Below are 15,948 nucleotides of genomic sequence, written 5' to 3'. Positions count from 1 at the left end.
GCAAGGAAATTAAAAACTTTCGCTGCAACTCCTCTGCGTCACTCTGTTGTACCAACTAGACGTGTTCTATTACCTCATATCTGCTCATTCCCATTGCGGCTTCCACTGCCTGGGTACAATATGTGGCACAGAGAATGGCGCTGCTGTCTTTTCCTTTAATGACCCTATGATGGGGCATCTGCCCTACACTGGCCTGTCCAGGTTAATAGAGCCCTAGGGAGGATGCACGAAAAGCAGCCAATGGGAGGGGGGGCTGCAAGGAGCAGCCAATCAGGGCCTGGCAGGCCCATATAAGAAGAGCTGCAGAGCAGAGCAGAGCAGAGAAGGATCAGTAGCCACCTGGCGCTCAAGGAGGGAAGATCAAGTTCTAGCATGAGGAAGGAGTGCCAGCACCCTGGTCAGAGCAGTGCTACAACAGGGACCAGGGAAGCTAGAGAGAGCTAATAGAAGAGGGTGCTGGGGGCCACAGAGACACTGTCCAGGGAAATAGGCTGATGGGTTGGAGGGGAAGCAGCACATGGCTGCCATCTACCAGGTCCCTGGGCCATGACCCGGAGTAGTGGGCAGGCCTGAGTCCGTCCATCCCCACTCACCACTGGGGAAGTGGCTGGATAGGTGGACTGCAGTACTGGCCCCCAGAAGGGGCAGTGCAGATCATGGCACGGCTGGAGGGCTGGAGGGCTGTCATGAAGAGGACGCTGTGGTCCTTGGAGGGATGTGGGTTCAGGAGCAGAAGTGATGGCAGGTGAGGCACCACCGGGAGTGGGTGTACTGACCCGCAGAGCTGATCTCCGAGACGACCAGCAGGAGGTGCTAGCTTTGTGAGGGAAACCCCGTCACAGACTCCTTTGTGGAAAACCTTAATAACACTCAGTGTCCTGGCGCAGAGTTAGAGTGTGCCTCACACAGGATGGACACGTTTATGAAGGGAGGGAATCCGGATAGGGGCACGGATGCAGGCAGGTGAAGGACTCAGGGGGTAACAGCTGAGGGAGCTGTCAGAGCTGCTGGACACCAGCTGTGCCAGCGTGTGGCATTCCCACTGGCGCACAGTCAGTTTCACCCCAAAATGTTCTTCTGGTACAAGTGGAAAAGTCGCACTGGTAGTGCCCTCCCAGACCATCACCGTGCAGAAGGCATGCATCGGTGTGAAAGCTTGCCAGGTCACTGAGTTCTCCGTGCGCATTTCTCCAGCACAGACAAGGCCTCAGTTACGCTGATGACAGCCGGGGTGGAGCAGCTGCATTCGATGCAGTGCATGGACTCCCCATTTACACTGGCTCTGATGATGGCAGACGTTGGTCCTCTCTGTATGTGACCACCTGTGACTGGGTCTGCTCACTTAGACCCTGGCCAGGTGCGTGGACGTCCCTCACTTAGAATCCTAGAATCATAGAATATTAGGGTAGGAAGGGACCTCAGGAGGTATCTAGTCCAACCCCCTGCTCAAAGCAGGACCAATCCTCAACTAAATCACCCCAGCCAGGGCTTTGTCAAGCCAGGCCTTAAAAACCTCCAAGGAAGGAGATTCCAACACCTCCCTAGATAATCCATTCCAGTGCTTCACCACTCTAAATCTCCCCCACTGCAGCGTGAGACCATTAGTCCTTGTTCTGTCATCTGCTACCACTGAAAACAGTCTAGATCCATCCTCTTTGGAACCCCCTTTCAGGTAGTTGAAAGCAGCTATCAAATCCCCACTCATTCTTCTCTTCTGCAGACTAAACAATCCCAGTTCCCTCAGCCTCTCCTCATAAGTCATGTGTTCCAACGCCCTAATCATTTTTGTTGCCCTCCGCTGAACTCTCTCCAATTTTTCCACATCCTTCTTGTAGTGTGGGGCCCAAAACTGGACACAGTACTCCAGATGAGGCCTCACCAATGCCGAATAGAGGGGAATGATCACGTCCCTCGATCTGCTGGCAATGCCCCTACTTATATAGCCCAAAATGCCGTTAGCCTTCTTGGCAACAAGAGCACACTGTTGACTCATATCTAGCTTCTCGTCCACTGTGACCCCTAGGTCCTTTTCTGCAGAACTGCTACCTAGCCATTCGGTCCCTAGTCTGTAGCAGTGTATGGGATTCTTCCATCCTCAATTCAGGACTCTGCACTTGTCCTTGTTGAACCTCATCAGGTTTTTTCTGGCCCAATCCTCTAATTGTCTAGGTCCCTCTGTATCTGATCCCTACCCTCCAGCATATCTACCACACCTCCCAGGTTAGTGTCATGTGCAAACTTGCTGAGAGTGCAGTCCACACCATCCTCCAGATCATTAATAAAGATATTAAACAAAACTGGCCCCAGGACCGATCCGTGGGGCACTCCGCTTGAAACCGGCTGCCAACTAGACATGGAGCCATTGATCACTACCCATTGAGCCCGATGATCTAGCCAGCTTTCTATCCACCAGTCCATTCATCCAGCCCATACTTCTTTAACTTGGCGGCAAGAATACTGTGGGAGACCATATCAAAAGTTTTGCTAAAGTCAAGGAATAACACATCCACTGCTTTCCCCTCATCCACAGAGCCAGTTATCTCATCATAGAAGGCAATTAGGTTAGTCAGGCACGACTTCCCCTTGGTGAATCCATGCTGACTGTTCTGATCACTTTCCTCTCCTCTAAGTGTTTCATAATTGAATCCTTGAGGACCTGCTCCATGATTTTTCCAGGGACTGAGGTTATGCTGACTGGCCTGTAATTCCCCGGATCCTCCTTCTTCCCTTTTTTAAAGATGGGCACTACATTAGCCTTTTTCCAGTCATCCGGGACCTCCCCCGATCGCAATGAGTTTTCAAAGATGATGGTCAATGGTTCCGCAATGACATCCGCCAACTCCTTTAGCACCCTCGGATGCAATGCATCCGGCCCCATGGATTTGTGCTCATCCAGTTTTTTTAAATAGTCCTGAACCACTTCTTTCTCCACGGAGGGCTGGTCACCTCCTCCCCATACTGTGCTGCCCAGTGCAGCAGTCTGGCAGCTGACCTTGTTTGTGAAGATAGAGGCAAAAAAAGCATTGAGTACATTAGCTTTTTCCACATCCTCTGTCACTAGGTTGCCTCCCTCATTCAGTAAGGGGCCCACACTTTCCTTGACTTTCTTCTTGTTGCTAACATACCTGAAGAAACCCTTCTTGTTACTCTTAACATCTCTTGCTAGCTGCAATTCCAAGTATTTGGTCTTCCTGATTTCAGTCCTGCACGCCTGAGCAATATTTTTATACTCCTCCCTGGTCATTTGTCCAATCTTCCACTTCTTGTAAGCTTCTTTTTTGCGTTTAAGGTCAGCAAGGATTTCACTGTTAAGCCAAGCTGGTCGCCTGCCCTATTTACTATTCTTTCTACACATCAGGATGGTTTGTTCCTGCAACCGCAAAAAGGATTCTTTAAAATACAGCCATCTCTCCTGGACCCCTTTGCCCTTCATGTTATTCTCCCAGGGGATTCTGCCCATCTGTTCCCTGAGGGAGTCAAAGTCTGCTTTTCTGAAATCCAGGGTCCATATTCTGCTGCTCTCCTTTCTTCCTTGTGTCAGGATCCTGAACTCAACCATCTCATGGTCACTGCCTCCCAGGTTCCCATCCACTTTTGCTTCCCCTACTAATTCTTCCCTGTTTGTGAGCAGCAGGTCAAGAAAAGCTCTGCCCCTAGTTGGTTCCTCCAGCACTTGCACCAGGAAATTGTCCCCTACACTTTCCAAAAACTTCCTGGATTGTCTGTGCACCGCTGTATTGCTCTCCCAGCAGATATCAGGGTGATTAAAGTCTCCCATGAGAACCAGGGCCTGCGATCTAGCAATTTCTGCTAGTTGCCAGAAGAAAGCCTCGTCCACCTCATCCCCCTGATCTGGTGGTCTATAGCAGACTCCAATCACGACATCACCCTTGTTGCTCACACTTCTCAACTTTATCCAGAGACTCTCAGGTTTTTCTGCAGTTTCATACCGGAGCTCTGGGCAGTCATACTCCTCTCTTACATACAACGCAACTCCCCCACTTTTTCTACCCTGCCTGTCCTTCCTGAACAGTTTATATCCATCCAGGACAGTACTCCAGTCATGTGAGTTATCCCACCAAGTCTCTGTTATTCCAATCGCATCATAGTTCCCTGACTGTGCCAGGACTTCCAGTTCTCCCAGCTTGTTTCCCAGGCTTCTTGCATTTGTGTATAGGCACTTAAGATAACTCATCGATCGTCCCGCTTTCTCAGTCTGAGACAGGAGTCCTCCCCTCTTGCGCTCTCCTGCTTGTGCTTCCTCCAAGGATCCCATTTCCCCACTTACCTCAGGGCTTTGGTCTCCTTTCCCCGGTGAACCTAGTTTAAAGCCCTCCTCACTAGGTTAGCGAGCCTGCTGGCGAAGATGCTCTTCCCTCTCTTCGTTAGATGGAGCCCGTCTCTGCCTAGCACTCCTCCTTCTTGGAACACCATCCCATGGTCGAAGAATCCAAAGCCTTCTTTCCGACACCACTTGCGTAGCCATTCGTTGACTTCCACGATTCGACGGTCTCTACCCAGGCCTTTTCCCTTCACAGGGAGGATGGATGAGAACACCACTTGCGCCTCAAACTCCTTTATCCTTCTTCCCAGAGCCACGTAGTCTGTAGTGATCCGCTCAAGGTCATTCTTGACAGTATCATTGGTGCCCACGTGGAGAAGCAAGAAGGGGTAGCGATCTGAGGGCTTGATGAGTCTTGGCAGTTTCTCCGTTACATCGTGTATCCTAGCTCCTGGCAAGCAGCAGACCTCTCTGTTTTCCCGGTTGGGGCGGCAGATAGATGACTCAGTCCCCCTGAGGAGGGAGTCCCCAACCACCACCATCCTCCTCCTCCTCTTGGGAGTGGTGGTCGTGGAACTCCCATCCCTAGGACAGTGCATCTTTTGCCTTCCAATTGGTGGAGTCTCCTTCTGCTCCCTTCCCTCAGATGGGTCATCTAGTCCACTCTCCGCATTAGTACCTGTGGAGAGAACATGGAAGTCAACACTTCCCCTGGAGACCTTGACCCTGAGCAGGTTGGGAGATTTGATGCCCTGACCCTCAGTCCAAAATAAAAATTGCCCCCTTCTGGGGTAAATGAAATCCAAGTGCACAGCAAGCCCAGTGATGCCAACCCTTGCAATTGTATTGAGAGTCTCTCAATAGTTAGTGTGTTTCTCAAAGCCCTGGCTGTGGGAATGGAGAGACTGCAGTCAAAGTTCTGCTTCCTTTTCTAAAACACTATATTTCTAGCTATCACGGTTGCTGAGGAAAGCTTGAAAATGTGGTCTGAGAGAAACCTGAAGGCTCAGACTAGACGTCAAAGACAGCCCCCACATTTATGATTTTAAAAATGCTGACACTTTTTGGCCTCTGATTCGTGACTTTTGTATGCTTGGGTTTTGTGACAGTGCAAGAAACCCAGCAGTTCCTTCTCCTTTGGACTAAAATCCTTCCCCTTATGCCAGGGTTGCCCTGGGGGAGGCCAGGGCCTTTGCACTCGGGCCACATACTGCAAAGAGACTGTCCTCTCTCCAGCTCCAAATTGTCCCTCCCTGACTTCCAAGGCCACTCCCCATCTTGGCCTGCCTGTGGGGATCCAATCCCAGCTCTGAAGCAATCTCCCCACTTTCTCCCCAACTGAGGCCAGAACTCTCTTATATTCTGCTCCCTCCTTTGCAGTCAGGGCCTGCCCCCAGGCCTACAGCCCCCAGAAGACCTGCCTTTAATGGGACTGAGGCCCTGTAACAGGCCCTCTGGGCCTCGCCTGGCCTTCAAGGGGCAGCATGCTTGCTTACATCACACGCTGCTCACTGCCTGGCTTCTGAGGGACTCTGCATGTTGTGAATCTGTTTCAGAGCAATGCTGCCTACTACTACTACTAATATTTGTTTTGGAGGCCACAAAAATTAATCCCATTCTAGGCCCCAGCCCAGCAAAGCACTTGAGCACACGCTTACATCAAACACTTGGGTAATCCCACTCCAGGCACCATAATCCCTTTTGTGTCATTTAATCAGATCACCGGCCTGCTGGCAGCTGGTTCTCTAGGAGCTGTGCAGGTTCTGGCTAGGAGGTGCTGGTAAAACAGAGCAAAGCAAAACACTGTAGCAAGTAATTTATTGGCAGATTAGACCATGAGCACCGTGATCAGAGCTGCTGCTTTGCTTCCGTCCTCTTCAGGGTATCGGAGCACTCGGGGGAAGCTACTTGAACACTAAGGGATGTCATCGCCCAACACAATCAGTCATGTCTTTACCAGTGCTTCTTCGCAATATTTAATAAAAAAAACCTGTAAAACCATGGGTTAATTTTCATGGTAAGGAACCAGTCTCTCAAGGAGCTTCATTCTTCCTCCATGACTGAGAAAATTACTCATACATTAACACTTTACAAACATAATATTTATGCAAAATAAAATATTTTTAATGCAATCCTTTCCTTTCCTTATACTGTGCTTTGGAAATTACCTCACTCTCTTGAGTCCAGTTTCTTAAGGATGCCTGAATAGTGATTTTAAAAAGCAAGTTTATTTCCATGCCCAATGATTGGAAAACCACTTGTTCAAAAGAGTGAAATACTCAAACTAAATAATAGAACTTAATTCTTGTTCTGCTGTTGTCTTCAAAGTTCTGCTAAGAGCAGCGCTTACAGAACTGAAAAAAAATGTTAGTTAAAAGAGAAATGAAGTTATATATGAGAGAATCTAGAAAGCATACAATAAAATATTTATTAGTCCCTAAGTACAGTAATGCCCAGAGCAGAGGAAGTAAAAGACCATTACGGTCATTGCAGTCAGCCTCATCTCAGTCCCTGGAAAAATCATGGAGCGGCTCCTCAAGGAAACCATTTTGAAGCACTTGGAGGAGAGGAAGGTGATCAGGAACAGTCAATATGGAAAGCGGTGGACATGATCTATCTTGACTTTAGCAAAGCTTTTGATATGATCTCCCACAATATTCTTGCCAGCAAGTTAAAGAAGTATGGGCTGGATGAATAGACTATAAAGTGGATAGAAAGCTGGCTAGATTGTCGGGCTCAACGGGTAGTGATCAACGGCTCCATGTCTAGTTGGCAGCCAGCATCAAGCGGAGTGCCCCGGGGTCAGTCCTAGGACCGGTTTTGTTCAATATCTTTATTAATGATCTGGATGGTGGGATTAATTGCACCCTCAGAAAATTCGCAGATGATACTAAACTGGGAGGAGAGGTAGAAACGCTGGAGGGCAGGGATAGGGCCCAGAGTGACCTAGACAAATTGGAGGATTGGGCCAAAAGAAATCTGATGAGGTTCAGCAAGGGCAAGTGCAGAGTCCTGCACTTAGGACGGAAGAATCCCATGCACTGCTACAGACTAGGGACTGAATGGCTAAGCAGCAGTTCTGCAGAAAAGGACCTAGGGGTTACAGTGGACGAGAAGCTGGATATGAGTCAGCAGTGTGCCCTGGTTGCCAAGAAGGCTAATGGCATATTGGGCTGTATTAGTAGGAGCATTGCCAGCAGATTATTCTGGGAAGTGATTATCCCCCTCTATTCGGCACTGGTGAGGCCACACCTGGAGTATTGTGTCCAGTTTTGAGCCCCCCACTTCAGAAAGGATGTGGACAAATTGGAGAGAATCCAGTGGAGGGCAATGAAAATGATTAGGGGCCTGGGGCACATGGCTTATGAGGAGAGGCTGAGGGAACTGGGGTTATTTAGTCTGCAGAATAGAAGCGTGAGGGGGGATTTGATAGCAACTTTCAACTACCTGAAGGGGGGTTCCAAAGAGGATGGATCTAGACTGTTTTCAGTGGTGGCAGATGACAGAACAAGGAGCAAGTTGCAGTGGGGGAGGTCTAGGTTGGATATTAGGAAACACTATTTCACTAGGAGGGTGGTGAAGCACTGGAATGGGTTACCTATGGAGGTGGTGGAATCTTCATCCTTAGAGGTTTTTAAGGCCCAGTTTGACAGAGCCCTGGCTGGGATGATTTAATTGGGGTTGGTCCTGCTTTGAGCAGGGGGTTGGACTAAATGACCTCCTGAGGTTTCTTCCAACCCTAATCTTCTATGATTCTATGATTCATTTGAGGAAAACTAGGCAAGGTTTGATGTCTTGTTTCTGAAATGGCATTAAGCAGCACTAATTCTCCCACACATACAAAACTCCCGTGCAGCCCAGATTTGCCTAACTGTGGACAGTAGGGCTGAGCCCTGACTCTCTAGCAGGGATCCCAATCCAAGGCATGGGAAATATTCCATGCAAATAAATAGAATTCTATGAATGAATTAATTCTTCTAGTTGGGATTATGTAATAAAAATAACCATGTGTAGAAAAAAATGAATGTCTCTGTGCCTCTGTATGACCAGTCATGGATCCTAGACGTTATTGCAGATATGTGAACTACCCTGTGAAGGACATGCTGTATGGCAGAGCCTTCAGCCCCTAGTACTCCAGGGGGTGTGCCATTCTTATCAGTCAGTCATCACATGTTCTGGTCTGTCTGTGATGAGGAGTCTGGTGGCACCTTAAAGACTAACAGATTTATTTGGGCATAAGCTTTCGTGAGTAAAAACCTCACTTCTTCGGATGCATAGAGTGAAAGGCTACCCCCTGATACTTGTCTGTGATGAGACGCTCACGCTGCACAGAATGCCGGGCAACTGGAGGAAGAGGCTAGCTAAAGCAGGCTGAAAATCCCAGACCTACGGTGTAGCAGTTCTAGGGCCTCATCCAGACCCTAGGGAAGTCAACGGAAAGACTCACATTGACTTTAATGGGTTTTGGATCAGGCCCAGAAAAGTTAAAAGTAAGAGACAGTGAAACTGATTTCAGAGCTGCCATGTCTTTGGGATGCATAGAGACAACAACCCCACCACTGTGTGGTCAACTCCTTGCCTCCCTCTTGGTTCAGTCTTTGTCCCCAGGACTGATGTGTTTGCCTCTCATCCACCAGGGAAAGCTTCTTTCTCTCTCAGTCTGGTTCCTCTCCATTTCGGTGCACGGGAGCTCTGCCATTGACTTCAGAATCAGTACCTATAGACGAGTGGCCAAATGAATGTCCTGCTACATCCTGCTCTGCTCCACTCTCGGGCCACGTCCTTCTCGTGGAAATAGTAAGGTGACAATGTACTGCCTGCCTGAAGAGGAATGGAAAAGAGATTCCTCATTAATTTACCAAAGAAGAGAAGGAGACAGAGAATGAGTTCCCTAGGCTGATTTTCTAGCCTGCCGCAACCAATGAATCAAGAATCAATGAAAGCTGCGGAACCTGTGAGAATGTAGACGCCCTTCTTCTCTGGGTTTCTAGTTCTGTTAAAGTTCTTTAGTAACATGGCACTCAAGAAAGTGATAACTCAGCGAGCTGTATAACTACCAAGGCACTTGATTAAAATTGAATTTAATAAGTTTTAGCTATTGAGTTGTTTTGTCCAGAGGCAACGTAATAAAATGTAGAGAAATTCTTACTCTTTGTTTAATTTTGTGATCATGCCGCTTTCTAAAAACAACAAACAAAAAAATTACTTATTGTTGGCATTGTTTCTGTTCCTTGCTTGGATGGCTGAGGTAACTAGCAAATACATCTTAAAATACAATTTTTACAATCAAATGTACCTCTGAAGTTTCCTTCAGGCAAACATTTCAGCATTTGAACTAAATTTTCTTTTCATTAGAACTTTTTACTAGAGTGAATTCTCAAGCTTTGAATGTTCACTGAAAGTGAAAACCAAAAGGCCATGAAATGGTGTAAATCAAAATTCACTCTCAATTGGAAATGAATATTTGTAGCACAATTTCTTTCCACTATTTGCATAGCTGTAGCTGTTAGAGCAGACTGGAATTCTGTTAATCAAACAATATGCATTTGTCTAGATTTGCTCTTCAATATCATGAATCCTATGTTCTGAACTCTGAGTCAGATTTTATATTAAGGTTTCACTTATAAATGATTGACAAAGGTCGTAACAGATAAGTTCAGGGAGGAAACAGCCATCAATGGCTATTAGCCAAGATGGTCAGGGATGCAACCCCCTGCTCCAGGTGTCCCTCAACATACAACTGCCAGAAGCTGGGGCTGGACGACGGGATGGATCACTCGATAATTACCCTGTTCTGTTCATTCCCTCTGAAGCATCTGGCATGGCCACTCTTGGAAGACTGGAAACTGGTTTAGGTGGACCATTGGTCTGACCAAGTACAGACGTTCTTATGTTTTTAAATTATTTATAGATGCCGTTAAACATGTTACACGCAGGAGTACCATGTGTTAGACATGGCTATAAGCACATCAGTAGGAGGTGTGATAGTTGGTTATAAACCATGGTCATAGAATCATAAAACTGGAAGGGACCAGTCGAGAGCTCATCTAGTCCAGTCCCCTGCACTCAAGGCAGGACTAAGTATTATCTAGACCATCCCTGACAGGTGTTTTTCCAACCTGCTCTTAAAAATGATGGAGATTCCACAACCTCCCTAGGCAATTTATTCCAGTGCTTAACCACTCTGACAGTTAGGAAGTTATTCCTAATGTCCAACCTAAAACGCCCTTGCTGCAATTTAAGCCCATTGCTTCTTGTCCTATCCAGAGGTTAAGAACAACAATTTTCTCCCTCCTCATTGTAACAACGTTTTATGTACTTGAAAACTGTTATCATGTCCCCTCTCAGTCTTCTCTTCTCCAGACTAAACAAATCCAATTTTTTTTCCAATCTTCCCTCATAGGTCATGTTTTTTAGACCTTTAATCACTTTTGTTGCTCTTCTCTGGACTTACTCCAATTTGTCCACATCTTTCCTGAAATGTGGCATCCAGAACTGGACACAATACTCCAGCTGAGGCCTAATCATCATGGAGTAGTGCGTAAGAATTACTTCTTGTGTCTTGTTACAACACTCCTGCTAATACATCCTAAAATGGTATTAGCTTTTTTTTGCAACAGTGTGACAACATTATTTAGCTTGTGCTCCACTATGACCCCCAGATCCTTTTCCGCTGTACTCCTTCCTAGGTAGTCATTTCCCATTTTGTATGTGTGCAACTGATTATTCCTTCCTAAGTGGAGTACTTTGCATTTGTCCTTATTGAATTTCATCCTATTTACTTCAGACCATTTCTCCAGTTTATCCAGATCAGTTTGAATTTTAATCCTATCTTCCAAAGCACTTGCAACCCCTCCTTGCTTGGTATCATCCACAAATGTTATGTGTGTACTCTCTATGCCATTATCTAAATCATTGATGAAGATATTGAACTGAACCAGACCCTGAACTGATCCCTGTTGGACCTGTTGCACTATAAAACCTATAATTATATCTTAATTATATATTAAAATATATCATAATCATTTATAACCTATTTATAAATTGATCCTTAATCTAAAGTGATTGAATTTTTCAAAAGTATAGATAAACACTGAACAAGTTAAATTATTATTAATTCAGTCAAATAATATGGGAGCATCTTACACAGATTTGTGATGAGCAAATTTAATTAGAAAATAAATATCTGAAAGTCCCACACAAGCTCAACCACTGTCTAGAATTAGTTGTGGCCCATTAATCTTTTTTTTTCTTTATTTTCCCCTGGTTTCCCACTGGCCCTTGCATGTCTTAGTTCTTACTGAGATTGGAAGCAGTAGACATAAAAACAGTAAATGCTGCTCACACTTTCTATTTCCAGCCCATTCAGCTGAAGGAAGTACCAGCAACAGGGCTCAGACTCCGGCAGGCTGGGGCTCTACAGTTAATGCCAGCCTCTCCTAAGCTGCTGAAGAAAACAGCCTCTCCGAGGGGGATACATTCTCATGGACTCACAGGGGTAAAGATTATTTTGTGTGTGGAGCTGGGACGAGTACAATGACTGTTTTTTCCCCAGTTAGAACTCTGACCAGGAATCACACAAGAAAGTTCTTGCAAGATTATCAACCAAGTTTACATGCTCAAGAGGTCATCTTAGTTTGGATTAATTTCTGAGAAGCATCTGAACTTTTGGATGCTTTTTTCAATTGAACTGAACTTGGTTCTGAACCTTTGAGTCTGCCTGTCAGTGGTGTGTAGCGTAGTGCACTGTGGTACCAAGAAAATAGAGGGCAACAATATGATGTCATTACTGTGCCTACTAGATAACCTGTAGAGAGCTGTACACCAAACCCCATGGAGTCAATGAGCCTGCACCTCCTCTGACTTGCTCTAGTGTAAATCAGGAATAGCACTGAGTCAGCAGAGTAAAACCAGTGTTAGGCCAAGGATGGACTTGGCCCATTCACGTGCTGGCAGTGCTTATAAACTAGGGCCACCGTTGACAATGCTGACAATTGTTCATGGTACTGAAGAGCCTGGTTTTCATCTCACTGACATTGGTGAAAAGGAGAAGGAAATCCCTGGAAGTCAAAGGAGTTACACTGCTGCATGAACAGTGAAAGTGGGAGGATAATCTAGTTTAAAATGTTCTTGTAGCGCCCCCTCTCCACCCGGTTACCTTCTTTAATGCCAGTCTGCTGACAGGTTTTGATGGACAGGTCTGGGTTCTTCTGGATCCCGCCACCCACTCAGCAGGGTGTATCTTCTTTATTTTTTCCTATGAATTTATTTGGCGGTGCCTCCACCCCCCTCACTCCTTCCTGGCAAGGTCACCAGGGCAGCTTAGGAGGGAAATTCTAACCACAGGGTAACCCTCACTTACTTGCCAGATAGTTGGAGGTTTCCAAGAAATAACCCAAACACATACAATATATTCAACACAATAATTATATTAAACAGGAGACAAATATAACATGACAGAGTAACACAATTGTTAGGTTTACCGCTGCCCATGCTGCTAATACCTGTGACTTTCCCCAGTCACGTGACTTGAGGTAGCAAATGTAAGATCAGTGTCTCGTTGGTATGCGTACTTTGTTGGGGCCCTTGATGACCTATGACCACGATATCGTCTCTGCAGGGGCTTGGCAGTGTGGCTGACGGGGTTCAGTGCAGACCAAAGGACTCACAAGTGGGAGGAGTGGTAAGTCCCTCCACAGATTTAATATGCAGCAGGTCATAAAATCCCCAAACCCTCACTCCTTGGCTCGAGGACACAGTGCAGGGAGTAGGGGGTCCCCAAAACAAGTTCCCTAACTGACTAACTAAAGGATGGTGCACTCACAAACTCCATGAATGATCCTCAGGTTCAGAGATGACTCTGGACTCATTGGTCACTGCAGAGGGGCTGATCTCTGATAGCAGGGATCCTCTTCAGGCAGGAGTCAGGCTGCGTCGGTCCCAGGGGACTACAAAGGGGTGCAGGGCTCAAGGTGCAGGTTACACAACTGTACTAAAATCCAAACTGTCGCCTCCTAGTCCAGCATGCAGACACACTCCCAGCAGGCAGCAGCCCCGGACTAGCAGCCAGAGCAGAGCTGACCATGTGGGGACTGGTCACCCCTAGGGAGCTGGAGGGCGAACTCAGCCTGGCAGGGGAAGTTTCCCAGCAAAGCTCTACAAATTGGGAATCATCAGTGGAGAGGGAAAGGCCCAGCTGAGGGGTCTGCTGTCAGGTCCCTAGAGGCCAGTTCTCAGGGGGAACCCTGCATGCAGGCCTGGGACTCCCCAGCTCCCCACACAGCCAGTCCTGCCCTTGCCCTGGCTGGCTCCAGACTGCCCCAAAAATGGCTTCTCCCCTTTCCTGAGCTCCCTGCAAGGGCACCTCACTCCCTATTGGTTGCCGGGCAGACTCTGAGTCTGCCCAGGCTCCCCCTCCCTACCAGGGACAGTGCCTCTCCCTGAGCTGCCAGCAGACAGAGCCCCAGCAACCGAGGTCATCTCCTTGGGGGGTGCATTTCAATTTACCTAAAGCTACTCCTAGAATCTGAACTGGGTGGGCGAAATCGGCCTGCAAGTGCCCACATGAGGAACAGAAATTTGGCATCGGGGCTCTTCAGTCTAGCAGACAAGGGTGTGACAAGATTGAAGCTAGACAAATTCAGACTGGAGATCAAGGAAGGCTGTTTGCTGAGAAAAGATGGGGTCCCCTGGACAAGAAGGGGAAGAGGGTCTTCACGCATCGACTCAGCAACTGAGTAAGGTGGGCTTTAAACTAGGTTGAAAGGGGGCAGGAGACAAAAGCTCACAGGTAAGTTAAAAGGGTGACCGTAACAGAGGGCTAGATGGTGTGGGGGGGAGGGGGTGGAAAATTACAACAGGGTCATAAGAGCAATAAGAGGAAATCAGTGGGGGAATCTGCTCAACAGCTTAAATGTCTATAAACAAATGCAAGGAGTGTGGAGAATAACCAGGAAGAACGGGAAGTATTAATACATCAGCTAAATTATCATTTAATTGGCATCACAGAGATTCAGTGACATAAATCTCATTACTGTAATATTGGTATAGAGGGGGATCAAATGGACAGTCAGGGAAAAAAGAGAGAAGGTGTTCCATTGTCCATCACAAAGGCCAAAACTATAATGGGGTTCAAAAAAGAATTAGATAAGTTGGTGGAGGATAGGTCCATCAATGGGTATTAGCCAGGATGGTCAGGGATGCAACCCCTTGTCTGGGTGTACCTAAATCTCTTTTTGCCAGAACCTGGGAATGGATGGCAGGGGATGGCTCACTCGATGAGTGCCTGTTCTGTTCATTCCCTCTGAAGCACCTGGCACTGGCCACTGTTGGAAGACAGGATAGTGGACTAGATAGACCATTGGTCTGACCTAGCATGGCTGTTTTTATGTTTTTCTATAAGAATATATACACTTGTTCTTGGATCCAGAAGGATGAGAGACAGACCAGTTGAAAATCTCTGGGTAAAGATAAAAGGGGGAAAACTTATGTGTGGTGTTTACATTTGTATGATTCTGTGAGCACCTGTGGGGTTTCCCCCTCAAGCCCTGTGTTTAAAGATTCTGTCTCGCCCAGTCAGCTACTCAACATTGTATCTACTGACTGGGCTCCAAAGGCTAAACAGTGTATTGCTTGTCTCCAGGAGGCCCAGGAGATGCCCCCTCAAGCGAAGGTGTCCTCCGGAAGCAGATAAACCATCAAAACAACTTTAAAAACTGCTGCAAGTCTTGTCTTTCAAATAGAATGCAACTGTCCAACATAGATGGATATACTATTCAGGGCTAGTCTACACTACCCGCCCGGATCGGCGGGTAGAAATCGATCTCTCGGGGATCGATTTATCGCGTCTCATCCAGATGGATAAATCGATCCCCGAATCGACGCACGCACTCCCACTCGTCAGGAGGAGTAAGCGCTGTCGACAGGGGAGCTGCACCGGTCGATTTGCCGCCGTCCTCACAGTGGGGTAAGTCAAATAGGATACGTCGAATTCAGCTACGCTATTCGAGTAGCTGAATTTCCATATCTTAAATCAATTCCCCTCCCCCCAGTGTAGTCCTAGCCTTACTCTAGACTTGATACAGAGGAATTGTCCACATGCAATGAATTCAAAACCCAGGGAATTAAAATGACAAAAATTCTGTTTAAACATTCATCTCGTTATTCACAGGTTCTTCAAGCTCCTATGTAAAGCTAATCTTTAGCAGCATTTGTTTCATTTTAGCATTCAGAAATCACTCTCAAGGTTAAAAGCCTTAAATTAGAATGAACACAGTGCCCCAAAAGCATCTATTGTACAAGCAGGTGCAACTGCTGACTGTTTTCAAACGACAGAAGTCGTGTGTGAAAAAATCGCCCCTTCTGATCCAAGACAACTACAGAATGTTTGTACTCACCAATACTCACCAGAACCCAGCAATTGCAGGGAAAACAAACGGAGAGCTATTTATACTGATTTCCAGGGGTGAGGAAAACTGCATCTGAAGAAGTGGGCTGTAGCCCACGAAGGCTTATGCTCAAATAAATGTGTTAGTCTCTAAGGTGCCACAAGTACTCCTGTCCTTTTTGCGGATACAGACTAACACGGCTGCTACTCTGAAACCTGTGCTGGTTCTGTGGCATGTCTTGCCAGAGGCAGCTAGAGACCTGGCTCTGATCCTGTAAAC

Source organism: Trachemys scripta, chromosome 4, assembly GCF_013100865.1.
Source record: "Trachemys scripta elegans isolate TJP31775 chromosome 4, CAS_Tse_1.0, whole genome shotgun sequence".
In the NCBI taxonomy this organism is placed as follows: Eukaryota; Metazoa; Chordata; order Testudines; family Emydidae; genus Trachemys; species Trachemys scripta.
This window is presented reverse-complemented; position numbering follows the sequence as displayed.